Genomic DNA, 22796 nt, shown 5'->3' with positions numbered 1-22796 from the left:
TACTGTGTATCATGAAAATGTCATGAAATTCAAATATCATGATGTAATATTTTTGATTAATTACTGACCATTTAAGGTCAAGCTGTAAGTTATACATCACTATGATAACACTTTTGGAAAATGTAGACTGCAAAAGATATTAAGATGTTATGATGATGTGTTCCAGAAATACTTTGTGTTAACTGTTAATGGCTAAATAGCCTAAAATATCTGGAAGCTCACCCTGTGTCCCAGAAGGCACTGTTGAATTGCACGTCTTTGATGGTTTCAAGGATGATTAAAGATCCTTTACCTACAGCTGAACTTCGAGATTTAAGCCTCTCTATCCAACTTGCTTTACACCATGTAGTGAATCCCCCAGTGTCCTCCAGTGGTTTGACCGTACAGTACATGCGCTGGCGTAACCTGATATTGCGAATGTGTTTTAGATTGGCCCTGTATTAGCAAATAAAATAAGTGATGCTGTATTTCTCTCTCTCTCTCTCTCTCTCTCATTCACTCACTCTCTCTCTCTTTCTTTTCTCTTGCAGCTGTGGAAGCCTGATTCCGGGAAAGCAGACACACTTGCTTGCTTCACGCGGATTCTTGTGGTGAGAGCATATATGTTTCCAGAGACTTTCAAAAAGCACTTGCGGTGTTCCAACATCTGAGCTGCACCTCGTAAACCTCAGCCGTAGGCTTCCTTAAAGGAACACATCAGCCAGAAAAGCTAATGTTGCTTATAATGGCTTTAAGCTACTAAGGGTCAGCTGGCATTACACTACTGTGATAATGCTAGCTGGTCCCCACTAGCTTTGATTGTAGTTAGCTGCGTTAGCATTTTTAGTTGAAGTATGTCTTTAAGGTTAGCACAGCAACTCCACTTTAGCCTGCATCAATCCTGGCAAAAAGAGGATACCTTTGGCTAATATGCAACCCTTGGCCCTATGACTTAATCATGTTTTTTTGCTCTGTTTTGAGCAGTGCTGTGATATATTGTATGTTGCAGCACACTTGGACAAGCTACTGTTCTCAGTGTTAAAGCCCCATAAGGCCTGAAATGGCCTACATCCAGAGCGTTAGTGGGATGCTGGGGTCTAGGCCTATTAAATGCAGCACCTCCGCTAAACTTCATCTGTCTGCTGGTTACATGTTTATGTGCCAGAGCACTATTAACTGTTTAGTCTATTTCTCAAAGTTAGCCCTGGCCAAACTCCTTAGTCCTCAGCCAAACCATTGTTTTTGCTAACAAAGAAACATGAAGCAGCATGTTTGCTAGCTCATTTTCAAGATGAAAATGGGGATGAAAGTGCCCTTTTGAGCTCTTAAATGTTCTTTACTAAATTCCGCATAGCTGTGTTGTAACACATTTGATATTCTTTCTAAATGTGTAAATATAAGCATAAAAGGCTTTGGCAAGTATCCTGTGTCATATCACACACACACACACATATTTATATATATATATATATATATATATATATATATATATATATATATATATCACCCTCAGCACTTACAGTGACAAACTGACATGGTGGTGACAATGTTAGTGTGTGTTGCTCTGGTACGACTGTAAACTTTCTCACCCAATAATTTTGAGATGCTTCCTTGCATGAAAGCACGCTTGTGAGAAAGCACAGACTGTGTGAGTTGAAGCTCAGTGTTTGTGAGATAAAAGAGCATAATAAAAGTGCAATTCAGTAAAGATTGTGGTTGTAGTATACTGTCACTTTTAATTTGACCACAAAACTGTAATTTATCTCGTAGGAAAAAAGTTGCGAATATCACCAAATTTACCATCCCAGGAGGCTTAGCCTAGCTTCTTCTCTGAAGTACGAGAGCTGAGACATGAATTCTCTCATAATTTTCTTGAGACATAAAGCTGTTTTGCTTTATGTTATGTACAATAAATGTGATATTATTGTAGGACATCACATTATCCAAAATGTTTAAAACATAAAAATTATGTTCATTTGTGGGAACGCTGGTGTCTTGCAATGGTTTGCATTAAATTAATCAATAAATGAACAGCAGGTTTTTAAACTAGTAAGTTTTTCCCATCTCTGGGGCTGTTACCATGGCATCTTGGTTGTTTGGTTATCACTGGGCACAGGCCTAAGTAGTATAGTGGAATGAGAGCGGAACATGTGACATGACGACACTTGCTTTGTCTGATATTGACAATCAGGTGTGTCTTTGCTTTTGGGTGTAGTTTGGTTAGGTAGGATATAGTAGGATCAGTGTAGCTTCTCTTAGCTTTTCAGATCTGAAGCTATGTGTGTGTGTGTGAGTGTGTCTGTGTGTTAACCTTAAGACATGTTTGTGTGTGTGTTAAGTGTCACTGGGCTTCTGCCCCTCTTCCTCTCCTCCAAGGCCTTTTGACTGGGGGAGGCCGAGTGTTTGCAGAGTGCCACAGGAGCCGGATATGCTACTGAATGGTGGACTCACTCGGGTCAGCCACCACTACACACCCCAGTCCTCTCCACCGACCCGCTGTTGACGTGCTGCTATGGCAACTGTTCACAGTTTTTTTTTTTTGCATTGGCGGCCAACTGGCTACCGCCAAGCCCGTCCCACATCATCGCCCAATCCCCAGTCACATGACTTGGAAGTAGTAAAAAAAAACTGTCAATGAGGTTTTTGAGAGCAGTGGGATATGGGAAAAATATGGGTGATGTGTTTGGTTGGAAATATTAGGCTAAAGCACACTGTTCTGAGGAGTTTCTCACAGACACATTCGGCACTGTCCACTGGGTTCGCTCTCTCAGTCTGGCAAGAAAAGCATGGCTCTCTGATACTATTTTGACTTTCATTCAAACGCTAAAGGTTTATCCTGCTAAGATCTAGCAAACCAAGTGACTCACAGTCACTAAGCATAGTGTGACGCCCTGTTCGGTCTCATCCACTGATGTGCTGCTCTTTTGAGCATTTGAAGGTATATTACTTTAACTATATCCTGTGATTAACCATTGTGTACATTTGCCGTTGTCTGAAAAGATAGAAAGCACTGAGCTGAGAATAGACTAGTGTTGGTTTTCGTGTGTGTGTATTTTCACTTTAGATCAGAGCAGTTGATTGCTGAAGTGTTTGCCTACCTGTCAGGTGGTTGGTAGGTGAGTACATTCATTGGGAATGCACTGCGGATGATCTGTCACTTTTTCCTATTGTTTTACTCATCCCTCTTGCAGCCCTGGCCTCTGAAGGGTGTGTGCTTGTGCTCATCTGTATTCTTATTACATATAGTACTTTGAAAAAGTCTGAGCAAATTATGTTTAAAAAGCTGTTATACTGAGCAGTTATTTGCTCATATAAACACTAATATTAGACTCATTACAAAGACATTAATACAGTGAGGAGTGATTTTTATGTATGTCAGTGTTCTCATTTAAACATTTCTAAACCTCTTCTCAAAGAAGCTTGATGTTATTTGTACTTATCCAGTTAATCAGTCCTTCATTAAATTAAGTCGTGTGTGCTGTGAATGGAATTTAATAATTCAGATGATAGCTGGTGGTATCAAGGAGAAATCTGGGAGAAAACTCTGTTCTTCCAACTAACTCACAAGGTATCAACTACTTTTTCCCTTTTGCTTCACCTTCTCATCTAGTACCTCAGCGATGGTCCCTTACATTGCAGGAGACATGGAAATATGCATTCTTCTCTGAAGCCATTTTACCTGAGGCCTTTTCAAACGCACTGTTTCACCTGATGTCCAACAGCTTAGACATGTTTTTTCTCATGTTTTTCCCAAGATTCAAACCTGTTTTGTCTGATGTCTGAAACCTGACGCTGTGGTCTGAAGATGTCTTAGAATGTACACCGAAACATACATTTTGTACAGGCATGATATCTGCCTGCAAATTTAACCAGCACAGTCATGTTTCTTGAACAGTCTTATCTATGCTAGATACAATGAATGTATTAATGTAGGAGATCACATCACCCATCCTGTTAAAAAGTTCAGTTACATTCACATATGGAACTGCTTTAAAAAAATTAGGGCAGATTAAGACAGATTAGACAGATGTTGGTATTTTTGGTATTTTAAACTGATGTTTGAACGTGTGTTTATTGTACTCTGGAAATGCAGAATGTTTGGACATGGGGGTATGTTTCTCCAGAATGCTAACTCAGATAAATGTAGACGAAATGTCTACATTTTAGAAATGTTTTTGTATGGGTGCCAGTGTTGACATATATGTAAAAGATATGTAGCAGTTGTAGCGGTGTGGTATGGTGACCTGTCCTAGCTTGTGTGGGTGAGGCCAGGGGTTTTACTGTTGAACTCCACCCAACCTTCAGAAATCTGATTTAGTTGATCCTCTATGCTTCCTGCTTACCGGGCCGGGTGCTGGTCATTGGTGTGTGTGTGTGTAAATAGCCCTTAAACAAATCACAGTTTTTTTTTGTTTGCTATGGGCATCCTGACCAGTTCTCACACATGTCAGGTATGTTTCCTAGGGTGTTTGATTAACTCATTGCATTCACATCATCAAACAAATTAAAATATTGCATTGTATAAATAGTGTGGTTGTATAGATAATGTTTTCTTCCAGCCTACAAATACATCAAATATCGGTTTAAAACATCGGTCAAACCCAAACTTATATCTGCTGATATGAATCTGATATCATTGTGCATCCCTAATCTTTAACTATGTCACATTCTTACTATACCAATATGGTATTTTGCCCCTATTGTGCAGCACTATATAACACACTCAGTTTGTTTGCCTGGCAAATGAGTGAGACTAAAAGTAATGTTGCTTATATCTGTCTGTGCATGCATATGCGTGCATGTGTGCTTGCCTGCCGTTGTGTGCCACCAGCTGGGTGGTCCTCATGGCTGGCTGGCCGGTAATCCTCTGGCTCATAAATCAGTGTCCGGCACTGGGGCCGGCAGCGTGTGACCACCGGCACAAGGCCTGAGAGGCCTGAGGCCGCACCTCCCATCATCACCCCTGGGCTGCCTCTCAAACCGTCTGCGCTCTTATAACTCAGACGTCAAACGTTAAATTAGGACTGAAACTAACAGTTATTTCTATGATCAGCTAACTTACAATTATGGTCATTCTACGGTTACTTCTCACTTTGCCTCTCTCACAGTAATGCTGTTACTCTGTGCAGTTCCGGCTGTGTATCATAATTGAAGCGTTAGAAGCCAAATGGTCCCCAAAACTTAGTGCAGTGTATTTATACAAATATAGAGCATTAAAGGATGCTTTTGTTGATGTTGTTCACAACTAATTGACTTTGTCAGCGAATCATTGCAGCTCTAGGTGAAATCCAAACAATATAGATCATGCAATCTCATCTCATCTCTCTCTCTCTTTCTCTCTCTCTCTCTCTCACACTCTCTCTCTCTCTCTCTCTCTCTCTCTCTCTCTCTCTCTCTCTCTCTCTGTCTTTTTGGGAGATATTTCATGCGTATGTGCTTTTCAGTTGTGTTTGTACCCAGCTTTGTTTATGTAAGGCTGTAGATTAAAGCCAGCAGAGACCAGGTAGCCTAGCTTTCAGAGCACTTGAAGCAAGCAATTAAGATGATGATGAGGACGATGAAGCAGGGCTTCCTTCTCTCTCTGACTCCCACTCTGGCTATCGCTTTAATCTCCTGTGCGGAGAAGTGCGGCGGCTCTCGCCGCTGCCCCGACCTCCCGGCCATAAATAAAGATAAGACAGTGGCATCAGACTGTTTGGAAAAATAACACTCAATTTGGTGAGAAGTGGTGGAACAAACGCAAGAGTGCAGGAATACAAAAGCAGATGGAGATGAAAGGAGGAGCGGATGTGTTCTAGGGAAAGAAAACAAAATATATGTAAGCCTACATGTGATTGCAAACAAATGCCCTCGCCTGGTGCAGGCGAGTGCCCTGATTCCTGACCTGCGGAGGACGAGGACAGAGAAACACAATTTGTTCTTTTGTATGGCTGGATCACAGAAGGCCTGCGACATTCTTTCGCTCTCACTCTTTCACTCTCACTCTCTCTCACTGAGTGCAATTTAGTTTAGAGGAGCAGGTGGTCTAGCCTAACTCGATGGCAGCAACTTTTCTTTCTTTTCTCTTTTTTTGTTTTCCTGCGGATGCTCGTGGTGCTTCTGCGTTATGAGGCTTTCAGCCAGCACGGGAGGGGAGGATTAAAAAGTAGGGACAGAACTAGGGAAGGGTGGAGGGACGGTCGACCTGAAGGCCTGCAGCCTGGGCCGTTGCTGTGCCCACGTTTTTGAAAACAAAAAAAAGAAGCCCCGCAGTAGCTGTCGGCTCCAGCCTCTCTCAGCTGCTCCCCACGTGGCTTTTGTGAGCCTCCACAGCGCCGCGTTGGGCTCAAAACACGCCCGGCGGTGTATTGTCCCTCATCAAAGGCAGCAAAGAAGGCAACAAGAGAGGGGAAAAAGTGGCTGCCTCAGCTTTTTCATGTCTCAGCGAGAAAGAGACAAAGGGTGGAATTGCGTCCATGCCCAGGGCAGCGTAGCGGTTTCACTGTTTCGGGCACACATTTGGACTTCTCCCAGCTGTTCGTCCTGAAACAAACCCCTACATCTCCACCCACCACGTCTTGCAGATTTGAGACATGTTCAAATGTGGTGTTTGGTTTCATCTTCTGCGCATAATTGCTGTGGTCTTTTTTCTCTGGACACCTTTCACCAATGTAGCAGTCACGTCTGTAGATTAGTCATCTTCTTTTGGTGTGAATGCACCAAATGTATAGAATGATTTTCTATAGGAACCCCGCAGGACCACCAGAGAGCAGGTATTATTTGAGTGGAGGATCATTCTCAGCACAGCAGTGACACTGATGTGGTGGTGGCATATGTGTGTTGTGCTGGTACAAGTGGATCAAACACAGCAGTGCTGCTGGAGATTTTAAACACCTCATGGTCATTGCTGGACTGAGAATAGTCCACCACCCAAAAATATCCAGCCAACAGCGTCCTGTGGGCAGCATCCTGTGACCACTGATGAAGGACTAGAAGATGACTAACACGCACTGTGCAGCAACAGATGAGCTACTGTCTCTGACTTTACGTCTACAGGGTAGATCAGCAAGCTAGGTGAGTCTAATAGTGTGGGCAGTGAGTGGACACAGTGTTTAAAAACTCCAGCAGCACTGCTGTGTCTGACCTGTTCGTACCAGTACAACACACACTAACACACCACCACGTCAGTGCCACTGCAGTGCAAAGTATTATCCACCTCCCAAATAAAACCTGCTCTGTGGTGGTCCTATGGGGGTCCTGAACAGGGTAAAAAGGGGCTATTTAAAGTATATTCAGAGAAACAGATGGGTCAAAGTTTAATTGTAGAACTACAAAATGCACCCAAGGACAGTGGGTGTAGATATAAGGAGGTGGTTTTAATGTTATGGCTGATCTGTGTACATTTCAGTTTTCAGTGAAGCCCTTTTAATGACCCCTTCTACCAGAATGGTTAATTATTGCTCTGCGTTATCTTTTCGCCTCATGATAATCTAAATAAATTCCTTGGAAACCAACAAGCAAACATAATACTAAGATTTTTATGATGCTCCTCACATATACACCCCTACACACACATGCACGCAATGTCCCGGCTGGGATCAAAGCCATTAGCATTAATAAAAAGCAAAGTGTTTGGGGAGTTCTGCACTCCGAGTGCGTCCGGGGTTGGTTTCTCCATGAAGGGTATCCGAGAAGGCTAACTCCACTGGCAAGGGTAAACAGTGGGAATTGGAAGCAGACGTGGCTGTGTGTCAGTGGTATCACCTGGGGCCACTGCATGCCCTTCCACTGCAACCTTTCTCTACAATTTGTTTATACGTGACGTCTGCCCACTTCTAATCCCTGTCGGAACTAAAGCTTCATGCTGCTTACAATGCTGTTTACCATTGACCACCTTTTAAACTAATCTAAAGTCTGCTTGGTGGTCTTACGTAGTAGTGAAGCATAGGGTTTGAGTCTGGGAATCCTGGTTCATTTTGAGAAATTGACCCTACCTGCATTTCACCATTCTGAGCTAGATGCTTCAGGGTGGTGATGTGGATAGGAAACCCCTCTTAGCCTCCTGAAAATCCCCTGTTCCGGCCTGCTCTAAGATTGTTGTACGTCACTGTGAGCCTGTTGGCCGCTTGTTTCATCCATGGACAGAGCACTTTTTATACAGTTCAGTCACTGTTAGAACAGGCTCAGTGACTCAGCTGTGGTGCAGACACTTTTTCAAAACAGTGAAATCCATTTAGGAAGGGTCAAATCAAAGCCTCCCTGTCAGGAGGAAACTGGGAGATGGAGAAGGAGTGGCATCACTCAGGCAAGGAGAAGGAAGCGTTGTCCATCTCTCAGTTATGGGGTCTCTTTGACCTCTGAAGCCACAGTGTCAGGATGTGATTGACCTCTGTGCATTTAGCTGTCAAGTAAGACAGCTCTGTTTCACTTAACACAAGTGGCAGTGCACACAATCCCTGCTGTCTGCTTACCACAAAACAGTCACTTTACTTTATCTGGCATTACATCACCGTTTACCCCCCCCCCCAAATGTTGATATCAATTCCTGATTGCATGGTTCCGTTTGCGTGTTTGTGGGTGACTTTGTTCAGCTCTGAGCTCCACCGAGACTTTGTGGAATCTTCGTCAGGCAGCCTAACAAGGGGAATTAGATTTTCCCTAAATAACATGTTGACTTAATTAGATATCTCGACTTTGTTTGGCTTGAAATAGGGCTGTTTGACCTTTCTGTGTTTTCTTCTTCAAAAGTGAAGATTACTTGGACATGAAATCACTTCCCCATTGACTTTAACCAAGAGGACATAATAGGCGTCTTTTGAGCATGACTGCCGTACCCATCATTCCATGTCACTACATCTGTATAGCTAGAAGAACCACATTACTCACCATGTTCTTTGTTTGCATGGCACAGAGTGGGTCCAGGGGGCAGTTTAATTGGTTTGTTCAGTTGGTTCAGATATGCTCTGTAGTGCGTGGCGTTTTTATAGACCCCATCCTGTTAACTCTTAGAATCGCTCCTTTAATTGTAGCCATGGCTCTGGTTGCATGTCAGCAGAACATTTTGCCCTTTCTTTGTCATCGGAGGCACAAGAACGAGTCTGAAAAGTCTGCACCACCTCTTGCTTGACTGATTCACCTGCTGTGTGTGCTTTCCTGTGTGTGTGTGTGTGTGTGTGTGTGTGTGGATGTGAGTGAGTGAGTGTGTGTGCATGTACAAAGAGTGTAGCGTGTAGTAGAATGAAGTAGACCGAATTTCTTGCTCCATCAGACATTTATAAAGTCTAGTAGTTAGATAGCACGCAACCAGTAATGTACTTGCGTGTATTTGTACAGATGGTTGACAAGTTAAATGAGTGGAATATATGAGTGGAGAAACATGAGTGTAGGTGCTTCCAGACAGGAGTACTGCATAATAACATTAAGCTATTAATATCATACTTTGTTTATGGCATGTATAAAAATGCTGAGCAGGTCCAGTTGGCCTTGATTTTGGATGAAGATGGCAAGAGGAGAGAAGTTAAGTTGAAAGAGAGATTCAGGGTTTCTACAAAACAGTACAGAGTTATTGTGACTGATCACCTTTATCATTTGATGAAAAAAAATTCTATCCCAATGGGAGTGATGTCGTCTAGGATGAGGGCATGAGGGGTCAGTCAAGGGTTTGATGAGTCTGACAATTATTTAAATTATATGCCAGTAACACTGCAGTTGCCAAATCGATACCCAGTTGGACACCTATAGGAATTATTAAGTGTTAGTCAGCGCTCCCCACCACCTTTGGTTGAGATCACCAATTGAGGTAATAGTTCTTGGAAGATCTCTGTTACTGCTGTTAGAATGTTTTATTTTTTTCTTTTAATTCACAAAACAGCACGATAGCCTTACTAAATTTAGTTCCAAAAGGAGATTTTTGTGACTGAATACAATGACCGTTTATTAAAAGGGGCTACATACATACAGTGGTGATGTTGAAATGTTGAAAACTGCACCTCCAAAGTGCCTCACCATTCCTCTTTCTTTCAACGTATTATGCCACCTCCTTTGCCGTTCGCTCTACGTTCTCCCTCACTTTGTCTTTTTTTCTTTCTCTAATCCCTGCTTTGAAGAGCTTTTTTTCTCTCAACCTGTCAGACAATCTCTGAGAACTCAAATCCGCTTGATTTCAACACCTTTTCATATCCCTTACCTATCGGCTCTTTGCCTGAGCGTCTGCGGCCAGAGTGCTGGGCCACTCTGTCATCAGGGGGGTGCGTTTGCTCCTTTTGCCCTAGCCCTCTGCTCCTCGGCTGGGTACCACAAACCCTCTGCAGCCCCCTAACTCTGGTTCTTCCCACTGCTGCTCCATAAACAGCATCCAGGGTGTGCAAATCAGCAGTATTCTGCTGGACCCGAAAGCTCTCAGATCACACCATGGGGCAAGAGACTGCAGCGCGTTCCCCTTCCTTACTTAGTCTGCTTCTAATCCCTTTGCCTTTCAACCACAATGGGAACCATGTGCTCATGCCGGGCAGAGTAGAAGCCCACCATGAGAGAGGCCGTTTACCTCTTGAAAACTAACATTGCACTGCCCTCAAGGCTAGCACGGAGCTGTGAGATGCTCAGCTAGCGTATCTAAGTTAGAGAGGGTGCTTTTTTTCATAATTGACAAAAATGCTCCTCAAGAACATAACGATACCTGACTTTAATCAAGGCTCAATCAGTGATATATTGTGGTTTACCCCTCATTACTGCGTAGGTTAGTACCCACATGGTACTAGCATCACATACTCTCTTTTTTTTCTTAAAGAAATAGATGTCTAAGAATGATAATCTGGCCAACAGTGAATGAGGAGTTGTGACTTATTAGCATGTCATCACTTGGTAACAAGCCCCTTCTAGTTTGCATACAATATTAGATATCTTCGCATTTTGAGGTGAAGCGTTCGCTTAAGCCTCAGCATTTTAATCTTATTACATCCTGCCCTGGTCTCTGCATACATTATTGACTAATAGGCCACAGTTTGTCATCGATTATTGCAGTGATCTTCTCCACTGCAGTGGGATAAAGGGGGAAATGAAGGGTTGGGCTTGGGAAAAGCCCAACCCCAAAACAAGATAATCCTCCATGGCAGATGCTTCCAGATGTTGGGGATCATTAACTCCTGGCCTTTCTTACCGCAGGGTGAAGGATAGACACACAGACTCTCTTTCCTTGCCCCCCCTCCCCTGAAAGTATACCTCTATGCTGTCGGGCTTTTGCGAGCATGGCGTTGTCTGCCGTATTCAAGTTTAGAAAGTGTTGTCAGAAAACGACAGAGCTGTGTAAGACAGCAACAACGAGGTTCGCCAGCTCAGCGGAGAGGTAATGCACTCCAGATGATGATGCTTTACTGGCTTTCTTCCCTGCCTGCTGCTCCGCTGGCTGTGTGGCCAAAGCCGGAGGCCATGCTTTATCTTCACAAGATAAAGAGCTTAGTTTCGAGATTACAGCATTGTAACGATATGGCTTTGTCGACGACTCAGGAAGTACTTGCATTCGGACCTTTGATACGCAAGTACTCTCGCTTTCTCTCTGTGATTTCAGGCTTCGACTGGTTTGGGCATTTGTATTTCATTCAGAATGAACATAAAGTCTGTCTCTACAATGGTCTTCTAACATATTATCCTCTTTAAAAAATTTGCCTTGCATCTATATTTCATTAGAAGAACTTCTCCTTTCTTAGCTGCCTCTTTTCTAATCACTCAGTTAGATGCTCAAACGTCCTTAATTCCAGCTCCTGCAGCCATTTTATGGCTCATCCTCCTCTCGGAAGCCACTAAGCGCAATATGTAATTGAAGAGTTGTTTGTGGTATGTGACCTCACAGTTTCGAAAGTCATTTCTTCATCGGCGGTGAAGTTCTTTCAGCGCTCTACAGTAACAGAGCTGAATGGGGTTGACAGAGGGGTTCCGCTGCTCCCTCCTCATCCCAGTGCTCTGTCAGTGACTGGGGGCTTATCAGAGCTCCTGCTGCAACCCAAACCAGGGGTGCAGTACCGGCAACCCCAGCTTCCATCCTCTCATATGTCCCTTTCCTCCCTCCCTGCAGGCCTCTCAGGGGTCAGCCTGTATGTCTGAACCCCACAGGGACAAACTGAGCCTCTGCGTCCTTCCCTGCAGAATGCGGATGACCTCTGCGATTGCCCTTAACCCTGAAACCGTGCCATTTGAGGACTGGATTCATCCAATGAGAAATGGCTGACGAGCTTCCATGTCTGTTTTAGGTCATCTTTTCATTAAAGAGGCCGTTTGAAGTGGACATTAAAGTGTCCGCTTCTTTTTGATCCAAGGTTCTGTGCAGGTCTACAGAGCTAATGCTAGTATGAGAATCAGGTGAAACTAGATTACAGTGATGTGGTGGTTTTATTTATTTATTTATTTATTTACATTTGCCTTGAGATTAAACTCCTGATAGTGAGTCAATGCAGTTAATTTAGTCGTATGATCACAGAAACAATCCCAGGAAATTTACAAACAAATGTGGCCTTTGCTCTGATAAAAAGTAGTCAGTTTGCTGTCTAGTTAAGTTAAAACACAGAAGAGTTAACTTTTATATTCAAGCTTGCAAGTAAAATATTATAACATGAAGGATCAGACATTGGTAGTAAAAGGACCTTAGTTTTGAGGACACATTTTTACAAGCTGATCAGCTTTTCCAGTTTGATTTTGCTTTTGAATCCTTCATATTTCCCCATGGTGTTTTCCACCAATACAAACATAAGTGGTAAAAGGGAAAAAACGTAGTTGGGCCGATGCTATCTGACCATTTTGAGTCACAGTGTTGATTTGGGAGAGTCTTTGTGGCTTGCAGAATTCTAGCTGATTATCAGTGGAGCTTAATGGAAAGGCCTGCAGGACCACGGTCTTGTCTGCTCTCCAGACGGCTGGCTTTGATTAGCCCAGCATCGCAGTCTCCTCCTCTCAGGGTTCAAATCTGCCGACAAAGTGGCAAAAAGACTGAGAGACTGCGGTGACAAGGCATGTTGTAGATCTGTGTGTGTGTGTGTGTGTGTGTCAGTCAGTATATGTGTACTTATGTATAGACATGCGTTGTCTCTCTTACACCCACGCATACATGCACACACTAATTATGGTGTAAAAACACTGGTTAGATGAGTCTGCTTATTGGCAGTAGAGTCAATGGAAGGTCACAATACTTTTCAAAATACTGGAATTTCATAAAGGTATAATTAGGACTAGGCTAACTTGTGTAACATGCAGATTTATCATTGGCAGCCTTTGCATTTTATTTCAGTGTGAGGAGTCAAAGTAATTCAGACAAATTGTCAAATCACACATTGTAGAGAAACCAAATCTTTACAGTGGTGGTGATAGGAATTGTGCTAAGGAGTTGTGATATCTACAATGTAAATATACTAATTTTATTAACTGTCCAAAACCACCAGTTAACCTGCATGTGTCTTCTGAGTTTTAAATGTAATAAAAATAAAGTAGTAAAACAGTGGTGAATCTGGTAAAATAGTGGTAAATCTGAAAAAAAAAATTATCTGGGTACCATTTTGCCTACTGCACCCTACATGCTTCTCTTTGCCATGACTAGCCCTTATGCCAAAACTTTATCTCAAAATTATCATAAAGCAGTGTCTCAGACATCAAGCAAAGTATTCATGACCATTTCATGTAACAACTAGATATAAGAAAGCTTTTAGGTTCACAAAACTTGTCTGTTTCTGATCATCACCACTGTGAACAATTGTGACTCAGTGAGTTTCTCTAGAACGGAACATTTCACATGAAACCATGTATGATTTTGCTTTAATCTTAATCATTTAATTGCTCCTTTTATACCAGACGACCACAAGGAGAGGTTTGGAAATTATTAAATGAACTAATTGAACACATTGACATACATTAAATCACTACTTTTTGTATTAATGTTATTTGTATTTATGTAATATGGGTATTTTTTCAGGGCAAATAAACACTTCCAGCCAGATAAATATCTTTTTAAATCTAATTCCCACAGGTGTCTAAATGTTTTAAACACTGTATTTCCTTAAAGCCTTCTTCCTTCTCTACATTTCCTGTTAAAACAGTTTCAGCTGTTTCCCAGTCCACACATCTGATCCAATTCATGAAGAACTCAATAATCAGTTGATGAGCTGGATCGGGTGTGTTGAATTAAGGAATACCTGAAACCGTGCAGCGTCACTGGGAGCAGAATTAAGAAACACTGACTTAAAGTATTTCGCTGTTGTCAGAAGAAAACCTCATATCTCCAAAATGAAAACTTTACAGGAGAAGGAAAAAAACATACTTTACTTTTAATGTAAGTCAATGGAACCAGAATTTTTTCCAAGTAATTTTGGGCCATTTCTTTTGGTCCATTCATCATGAAATTTAAACGGAATGTAAAGAGCAATAGGCATTTTCAAATTATGTCAAAAACTGAAAAACAGATACAAGGTTTCTTCAGAGAGCAGCAATTTGCTTTTGTGTGATTAAAACAGAATTTACTTCAACTGTTTGAGAAAACGGCCACTGTCTGAGGTGATAACTAATTGTTGCTGCCAGTGCTTAGAGCTCATAACTGACTGAAGAAGGGTTTTTCCTTCTCCTGTGAAGTTTTATTTTGGAGGTACATGTGTTCTTTGGACAGCGACAATACTCATTTAATACAGGGCTTTACTGCATTTTTGATTAGCATGCAATTAACTTTGCATCATTCCGAAGCTTGCTGTGTGATCACTATTAAAAAGACACTCTTCTAACAGGCTGTTTATCTATGATGTGGGCAATCCGACCTCCAGTATTTAATACATGACCATTTGTGGACCATAGGAAATGGAACAAACTCCTGGCTAATGGTGTTCATCTGATAATGCAGGGATCATATCCTGTTTACTCACAAACATCTGACCAATCAATTATTTAGGGTTCTGTTTCAGATTCATAACTGCTATCAGACTATAGAATCACAGAGAGACAAAATGCAAATATTCATTGCCTGTAGCTTTAGGTACGGTTCTCTCCTTAAGAGGGTATGATGTGGTGGTGCGTGTGTGTGTGTGTGTGTGTGTGTGTGTGTGTGTGTGTGTGTGTTTTTGGGAGGTTAAATCTGATTAGTCCTGTGGAACAGGAGTGTGTGTGGACCTCAGCTCACGACTCTAATCTGATTTGCAGGAGGGAACGGGTCGTTTCACATGACTGGTTTAACACTGGACTGGCGCAAGGCTGTGCCAGTGTCCCTGAAGTAAGACTCTGTGTGTGTGTGTGTGTGTGTGTGTGTGTGTGTGCGCGCACTATTCAGGAAATGGTTTTCAAGTGACTTTGCTGACCATCTGTAGCTCCAAGTCTTGCAGTATGTACACACCAAACATATTTTGTGTTACTCTCTTAGAAGAAATAAAAAGTTTAGTAACACTTTACTGTAGGGCAATGTTCATAAAGCAAAATGACACTTACATAAGCTTGTCATAACAGCTGACATAAACCTACATACATTGTTATGAAGACTTATTTTAATAGACATCGTCTGTCAGAAAGGCTGCTTTTGTAAACCCTGATGTTAAGTTGAAACTTTGGGTTGTGTCATGACACTTTTTTTGGTGAAATAGCATGCTATAAAAACTGACTTGTAGTTTAGCGTGTATTACAGTAACCTAATGCTGTGTGACACAGCTTAAATCTTAAAAATGGGCTTTGAAAGCTACAGTGCTCAAAAAGTTGTTTTGGGACACTTCTATCTTCATTTATTTTCTATTTAATTATTATTAAATTTGTTAATATTTAATTTGTTATTGAATTATGGAAATTGTGGTTTACCATATTCAAAAGTGCTTCATTTTAGATAAATCATAACTTATCAATCAGTACTTTGAGTCCAGCTGAGCAATAACTAGAAAATCTTCAAAGCAAATGTCTAGGCACTAATCCAAATGCATATTATTTATAACTTTTCTGATGGGTATGAAGAAGTAAATAATCTTTATCTTGGAAATTAATAAATAAACAAAATATAAATTGTATTCAGAGAGTGTCCCAAGACTACTTTTGAGCACTGTATGTCATGTTATCCACATTGTCATTGTGCCATACACTAAGATACACTGCCTGTGTCATTTCACCCCAGAAACTGTCATGACACAAGGTAATGTCAGAAAAATAAGTCTCTTACATGAATGTTCAAAGTTGGCAAATGCAACCTTTAGGACAAATGATGCCTGTTTAAGTAAATGTTTATGTAGCTCTATGTTGTCATGAAGGGCTTCTGTGGGTGTCGTTTAGCCTTATGAACACTGCCTCACAATAAAGTGTTACCAAACGTTCTCATAGCTGACCACAGTAGTGAAGGTTGCTTTCTGACTCTGGCACTCATTTCCTTGTGACATGTCTGTTTACACGTGTCTCATAACAAGAGCCTTATTTTAAACTAATGGACCATCAGAAATTGTATCACATAATTGGAACCCTCCTCCAGTGCTGACCGGCCCGCTCCCCCAAAGAGCCTGACTTTCTGCCTATTTCAATATTGTTTTAATATTGTTTGTTGATGTTTGTCATGGTGTATATGTGTGTGTGTGTGTGTGTGTGTGTGTGTGTGTGTGTGTGTGTTTTAGGCCAAAGGAAGAATTGCAGGCTGTTTTTCATCTTTTGGAATAATGAGCATTACTATTACATGGGGTAAATTAGTCACTACATTGTTCGCTGCCAGTTCAGTGATCCAATAACAAACAGTTATTTAATTGATTTATCACATTATCACTTTATGTGAAGGGAATTTTGTCCTTCACCTTTTCTTTCCCACTTCTCTGGAAATAAAACATTTCTGTTGGATCACTCAGCAGGCCAAGATTAGTCAATGTCTCTACCTGACTCACTTACTGACTCACTGACTTCTCATTGCTGAAATGCACGTGCATGAGATTTTTAAAAGAGAGAACATATGATGGAGAATTACTTTTATAAATTTACCCAAAATACAGAGTGGTTGGTGCAAGTTTTGGGAAATTCTTATAAACAATAACTGACTGTCATTAATAGCGATTAATTATTAACTGGAAGCATAAGATCATAGAAATCATATAACCCATTGAAATATCAGTTATAAAACAAGCAATTTTGGTTCTGAAACCTTTTTGCTAGCCACCTTCAAAGCCATTGTAAAATGCTTGACATATGAGCACTTATGAGCATACACATAAACTGAATTCTGTATATTGTGTGGATTGTGGAATGTAGTACTAATAACCGGGACCAGGATGAAGCGTGTCTGTGAAGTATAATGGACTGAAATCGTATTAAACACTCTCTACATTAGAACCTGATTTTGCTTAAACTGAGGGGCTGAGAATTATATGTTCATGATCATATGACTTGGTAGATCTTGAAGTGTCATTCACCACGTTCTTCACAAGAAACGGAAGTACGTAAACACCAGGTAAAACAAAATCCACTATTGCCTTATGGATGGTTATTGACCTCAGAAATACAGGCGTTCATATTACCTCATCTCACCATGGAAAGGTGTGTCACTTCATACTTGTCATAGTTGCCATGATTGATCAGAGTACAATAACATCAGCGAACATCTACAGAGTCATAAACATGACAGGATGGACATGTAAAAATGACTGTAACCAAAATGTTAGATTTAGCCATGTTGCCTGGAGATGTGAAACAGCTAACAGTAAACTAGTTGGCAAATTAATGTACCAGCTGGGGGGTGTGCCGCATTGTCAGGGTCCATAGCCTTCTACAGTTTGCCACCGACTGGTGACAGCTTTTGAGGGGAGCATGAAAACTGTTCTGCTCAAAGCGGCTGAAAACAGCATCAACTTTAGAGTGTGAATTGCTTTCAATGTAACGTTAGCAGCAGTGAAATAATGACACAAAGATACTTCCTTCATAATTGCTCAAACTCTTTTTTCCTCTGCTCATTGTAAGCTGGGAAGTCAAGCTCTACTCGGCCATTGCTGTGGTTGTTTTAGTAGAAGCAGCGTAACACTGCAATGAGTATTTCCAGCAGAAAAAAAAACTGCGAAAAAAGGCCTATTTTGCCTTGTGAATTTCTCACACTGCTGTGCATCACACTTTAGCTTGAAAAACATGGACGAAACAGCAGTCTGTCTTGTCTGCTTTCAGATGTTTGCTTTTGTTATGGCACATTGTTGTTGTGTTATTGTCCTCTCAAATATACCTCTTTTTTTTTAGCTGTATGCTTTATATCTTTGTATGCCTAAAAATGGCCCATTGCACAGTCTTGTGCACTGTTTAAAAACATTCCTTGAGCTCAGTGATATACCTGTCTCTTTAAATAGGAACTGCTTTTTATTGGAAATGAAATGATGTTAAATTAATGTTTTGTAAACATTTGGCCAAACAATTGTTTGTTTGTTTGTTTGTTTGTTTGTTAAGGGTCAATTGCTTAATCATTGACATCTTTAATAGAGATACAACCAGTGAGAAAAGATTTTCCCAAGATTTGCAGACGGCACCAGCTAACACATCTTACTGCTATGGCACAATTGGGGTGTATCTATCACTATGACCACATTTCTTCTGATGTAATGATCTAACTATGCATCAAGGCTGTGAGTTCACTCCCCACGTGATACACATGAGCGCAACTGAAACGATGCAACCCACGATGGCCGAAAGCTCAAGTAGATTTCAAGACTTCAAGACAATGAAAATGTCCACGGAAAGAGAAAAACAACACAACTGCCTGAGAGCCTTACCTGTCCCGACTAGACTGGAGATGTTTTGATAGAGCTGAGAGGGGGTGCAAGAGAGAAGTCTAATTTATAATGTGTAATCTAATTGTTTAGTAGCACTGAAATTCAGTATTGACTCCGAGGTGTGAACAAGGATCGAGTATTGAGGAGTGGTCAGGTTGGTGTTTGAGTATTCACCAGGATGAGGGTGGTGGTGACCCTGGTTTATGTAACCGTGTGACTGTGCGGTGGCAGAGAGATATCACTTCAAACACTCTCCAGCCTCAGATCCTGCTGACGGATCGTATGAAGATGTGCTTTGATTGCCCACCTCAGAAAGACGGCCTCCCAAAGTGTGTGTGTGGGTGTGTGTGTGTGTGTGTGTGGGTGTGTATGTTATAGGTGTGGCACTGTGGTTGATGTGTGTTGTGTTGGTTTTGGTACTGGTGTGTGGGCTGATGATAATCATGGTTCTGGTTTGGTAAGTTATGAGTTATGAACTGAAAAAGCTTTCATTTCTGTGTGTGTGTGTGTGTGTGTGTGTGTGTATGTGTGTGTGTGTGCTTGTTAAGGCAGAATATCTGTAAGGCAGATTAAACAAATTAAATTCTGAGAAATTAATGTAGATCACTTTGTCACCATCTATTACATTTTTTAGCTTCTGACATGTTTTCTGTGATGCAGCTTCTGTTTTATGATTTCTGACAAAATGCAACAGAATCAATATCAATCGTTTTCCTTTCTTTTTATGTCTTTCTCTCGCATGCTTTCTCTTTTACTCTTTCTGTCTTTCTTATTCTCACTCTTTCTCTTTCTTTTTCTCTCCTTATTGTTCTTTCTTTGTTTTTTTCTTTCTTTGTCTATCTCTTTCTCTCTCTCTCTCTCTCTCTCTCTCTCTCTCTCTCTCTCTCTCGTGAAGTATGCCCGATGCAGGGCAGGCAGCCAGCAGACAGAGAGATGTGTCGATGTAGAGATAAGGCTGAAGGCAGGTTTGGGCCTGGTGAGACAGGCATTAGTTCCTGCGTCTGCTGCTCTATGGCCCGAGCCGCCGCAGGCAGTAGACTGGTGGAGAACTCAGCTTGACTACTAGCTGATCTCAGCATGGCTGCAAACTGCATGTGACACTGACCGATTCACCTCTACTCTGACACATCTTTCTTCCTTTCTAGTTGGGATTTGCTCTCTCCCTAGCTACCACACCACTGCCAATGCTTATAAGATGTGAGGTCATTGCAAGGATTTTTTTTTTTGTTTGGGGGGGTGATGCTAGGTTAGGAGGGGGCTTTCCAGTTATAAATAATGCCAAGGCCACCTACCTGTGGTCCCTCAGTCAGGGCAAAGTCGCAGCAATGAAGTGGGGCCAAGAAGGGCAACTGGAGGAGTGTGGGAGAGTACGGTATCAGGCAGCAAAGCGGGGAAACCTGAGGCCTAAAGAGCTCCCTGAACACCTTAGGAACCCTTAGAGCCCCATTTCAGCATTAATGTAATCTTCTGTGTTCATGGCCTCCCTGTTAGGGTGCCCGCCAGAGTGCCTGAGTTGGAAATGAGGTTGTTCTGAACTTACCTTTAGCTGTTGGTGTGCAGTCATTTGGTGGCACTGAAATTTATCAGGCAGCTTGAATTTTAAGTGCCCTTGATTTCACTGAACAGTCAGTCCCGAGTCTAATTCAGAAACGTTGTTATTGATCAGGATTGAAAAGTTCTAAGTACATTGTACCATTTAGATCATGAATATAAGATTTTTTGGCTATTCATATTTAGTATCAACTGAAACTTTCTCCATTTAAAACAAAACTATGTAACATGACAGTGCAATCTGAAACATTTCCTGAAGCTACACTATGTAGTCTTTATACCAAGAGCTTTCTTAGCTATTTTTAGAAACTAAGTAAATAACGGACCAGCATTTCCGCATTTCAAAAATGCAATGCTGAGTTTATCTAAATGGTTAGACATATGTTCTTTACCGAGTAATTTGCTGAAACAGAAGTTACAAGCCTAGATGCTTATATCCAACATTTCAAATGATTTCAATTATTAGATGTATGAGCCCAGAGTATGTACTGCCTTATGCTATTACCCTTCTGTGGATGTAAAGAAGATCCACTTCCGAAATAGGAGCAGCTGCAGCAGATAAGACCGAAAGCTTTGCTGGCTTTTGAGTTTCTGAATGTGATCCAGAACCCTGGAAGCCCCAATATTGCTGATGCCTTGATCTGTGAAACGCAATAATTGCATACGTTCCTCGATCCCTGTTTCATCCCCAGTTTATGACATCAGTTTGTATTAATGGTTTGCGGTTGGAAACTATCTCAAGGGCAGTCTAACATACTGATGTTTTCATCATCGGCATGTTTTTAATGTCCTGAATTGTCACTTTCACGCTCGCATCATTGTGCTCTGCTTTTGTTGTTTGAGATTACAATCCTTGTCATTTGTAAGGAGTTTTCAGTGAAGAGAAGCATACTTTAATCAAACTGACTGAACAGCAGATTTTGACTTGAATAGGTTTGTTCTTATTCTGCTTTTCATTTGTCTTTTTGCAGGTACTGGATAAGTCACTTCTCAAGCAGGACAGAGAGGTGCTCAGGAGACATCTGACGAACTTTGAGGAGTGATGGACAAGTACACTGTTGATTTATCCACCAGTACAACCATGGATTTACAGAGAATCACATTCTCCAACACGTTTCACTTTCTCACCACCTGCTTGGGATCTGGGATCTGTTTTATTGGGACACACCAAACAGGATTACCTAATTTGTTTTTTCATGGCATCAGGGTTATGGATTCAACACTCACTTTTTTGGACTATGATGAACTTCACTGTCCTGTAATGAATGCTGATGAAGTGTTTTAATTCAGCTTAATTAATATAGCTGTGAGCTCCACAATTCACTGGTTGCTTCTGACGTCTGCCATTCAGGCAGGATGGGAAAATTTCACCTTGACCTTTCATCTTCCTTTACTAAATATGACCTTGTTGATCTCATCATGTGTACCATGTTTGGTAGCCTTGCCACCAAAAAATTAAAGCAGAAAAATCTGTGCCAACAATGGAGACGTGCTTGTTGTCATGTTTTCTCAACCTCATGTTTCCCTATGTTTTTTTGTCCCTCGTAGATATTTTCCCCTAGTTACCATTTCTAGAAGTATCGATGTCTATATACACAAGTACCAGGATTGTAAACATTGACTAATTAGGTCTGTCAGACTGCTTTATCTGCTGTTGATTTACTGCAGTCGATAAGTCCTGATATGCCTGTGTATGTGTATAGAGAAGGAGGGAGGAAGTAGACCTGAGACAGGAAAGACAGGTCCATCCAGCTCACATCCTGTCACTACTTCATTGCCATGGCCAGATTTATTGATAACAAGCTGGCATAGGTCCATTTTTATTTTGTTTTCTTACCTGTGAAAAGTAACCAGCTCAAAGCACAGTGAATCAAACCACAGTGAATAGTGACGCCTACTCAAGCCATAGCACTGGCTGCATAATGGTGAACATGGCTTGTCTGGTTTGGCATGGATTTTTTCGAGTTTGGAAACCCTGAAACAGGCAGAACAGGTGAGTTTCTGTGAAGTCACCATCTTTTTCCCCCGTGACTTTCCAATAAGCAATGATGATATCATTTTGACAAAGATAAGCCATGCTATATTTTCAGCATTGCTTGGCATGTGATTCCATTATGTTTGAGCGTCTTAGGCCAGGCCTATACTATGCCATTTTACAAAACTTGTTCTTTGTTGACAACTAGTACTGTATGTATTAATTTGGTCTTCATGTACAACTAAAACCTACGATTTATGTGCTCACACTATACGATAGATATGCCTGTAACATTGGCGCTCACACTGCACATGAATGCCTCCCTCTAAACCCCCTAAAATTTTCAACACTGTGCCCCAGTACCAAGTAAAAATGTTGACAAAATCGCACAATGTATGCCTGGCTTTAGGCCTCAAAAAGGGTATCAAATCCCAAATTGGATGAATTGACATGTAGTCTTAGAATATTCCTCTCTTCCTGTGTTTGCCAACACTGATTCTTCCATTCCACTATTCAGAGTCTTTGAAAGTGTTCTTATAATATAGTTTGTGTGTGTTTATTGTCTGTATGTGTGTGTGTCTGTGTGTGCCTGT

The 22796-nt window shown here is 41.3% G+C and overlaps 1 long non-coding RNA gene across 1 annotated transcript in view; it reads left to right on the top strand.

Moving 5' to 3' along the window:
• The window catches only part of LOC118821408, a 65592-nt gene extending 43878 nt beyond the window's left edge, over window positions 1-21714 (top strand). Inside the window, exons 2-3 of the long non-coding RNA XR_005008335.1 lie at window positions 531-590; window positions 21200-21714. This is a non-coding gene — a long non-coding RNA (uncharacterized LOC118821408). The remainder of the gene's footprint in view (window positions 1-530; window positions 591-21199) is intronic.
• Window positions 21715-22796: the final 1082 nt, after the last annotated feature.

The sequence above is a fragment of the Colossoma macropomum genome, unplaced genomic scaffold, assembly GCF_904425465.1.
Source record: "Colossoma macropomum unplaced genomic scaffold, Colossoma_macropomum, whole genome shotgun sequence".
In the NCBI taxonomy this organism is placed as follows: domain Eukaryota; kingdom Metazoa; phylum Chordata; class Actinopteri; order Characiformes; family Serrasalmidae; genus Colossoma; species Colossoma macropomum.
The sequence above is the reverse complement of the archived record's forward strand: the minus strand, read 5'-3'. Positions and strand labels throughout refer to the sequence as shown.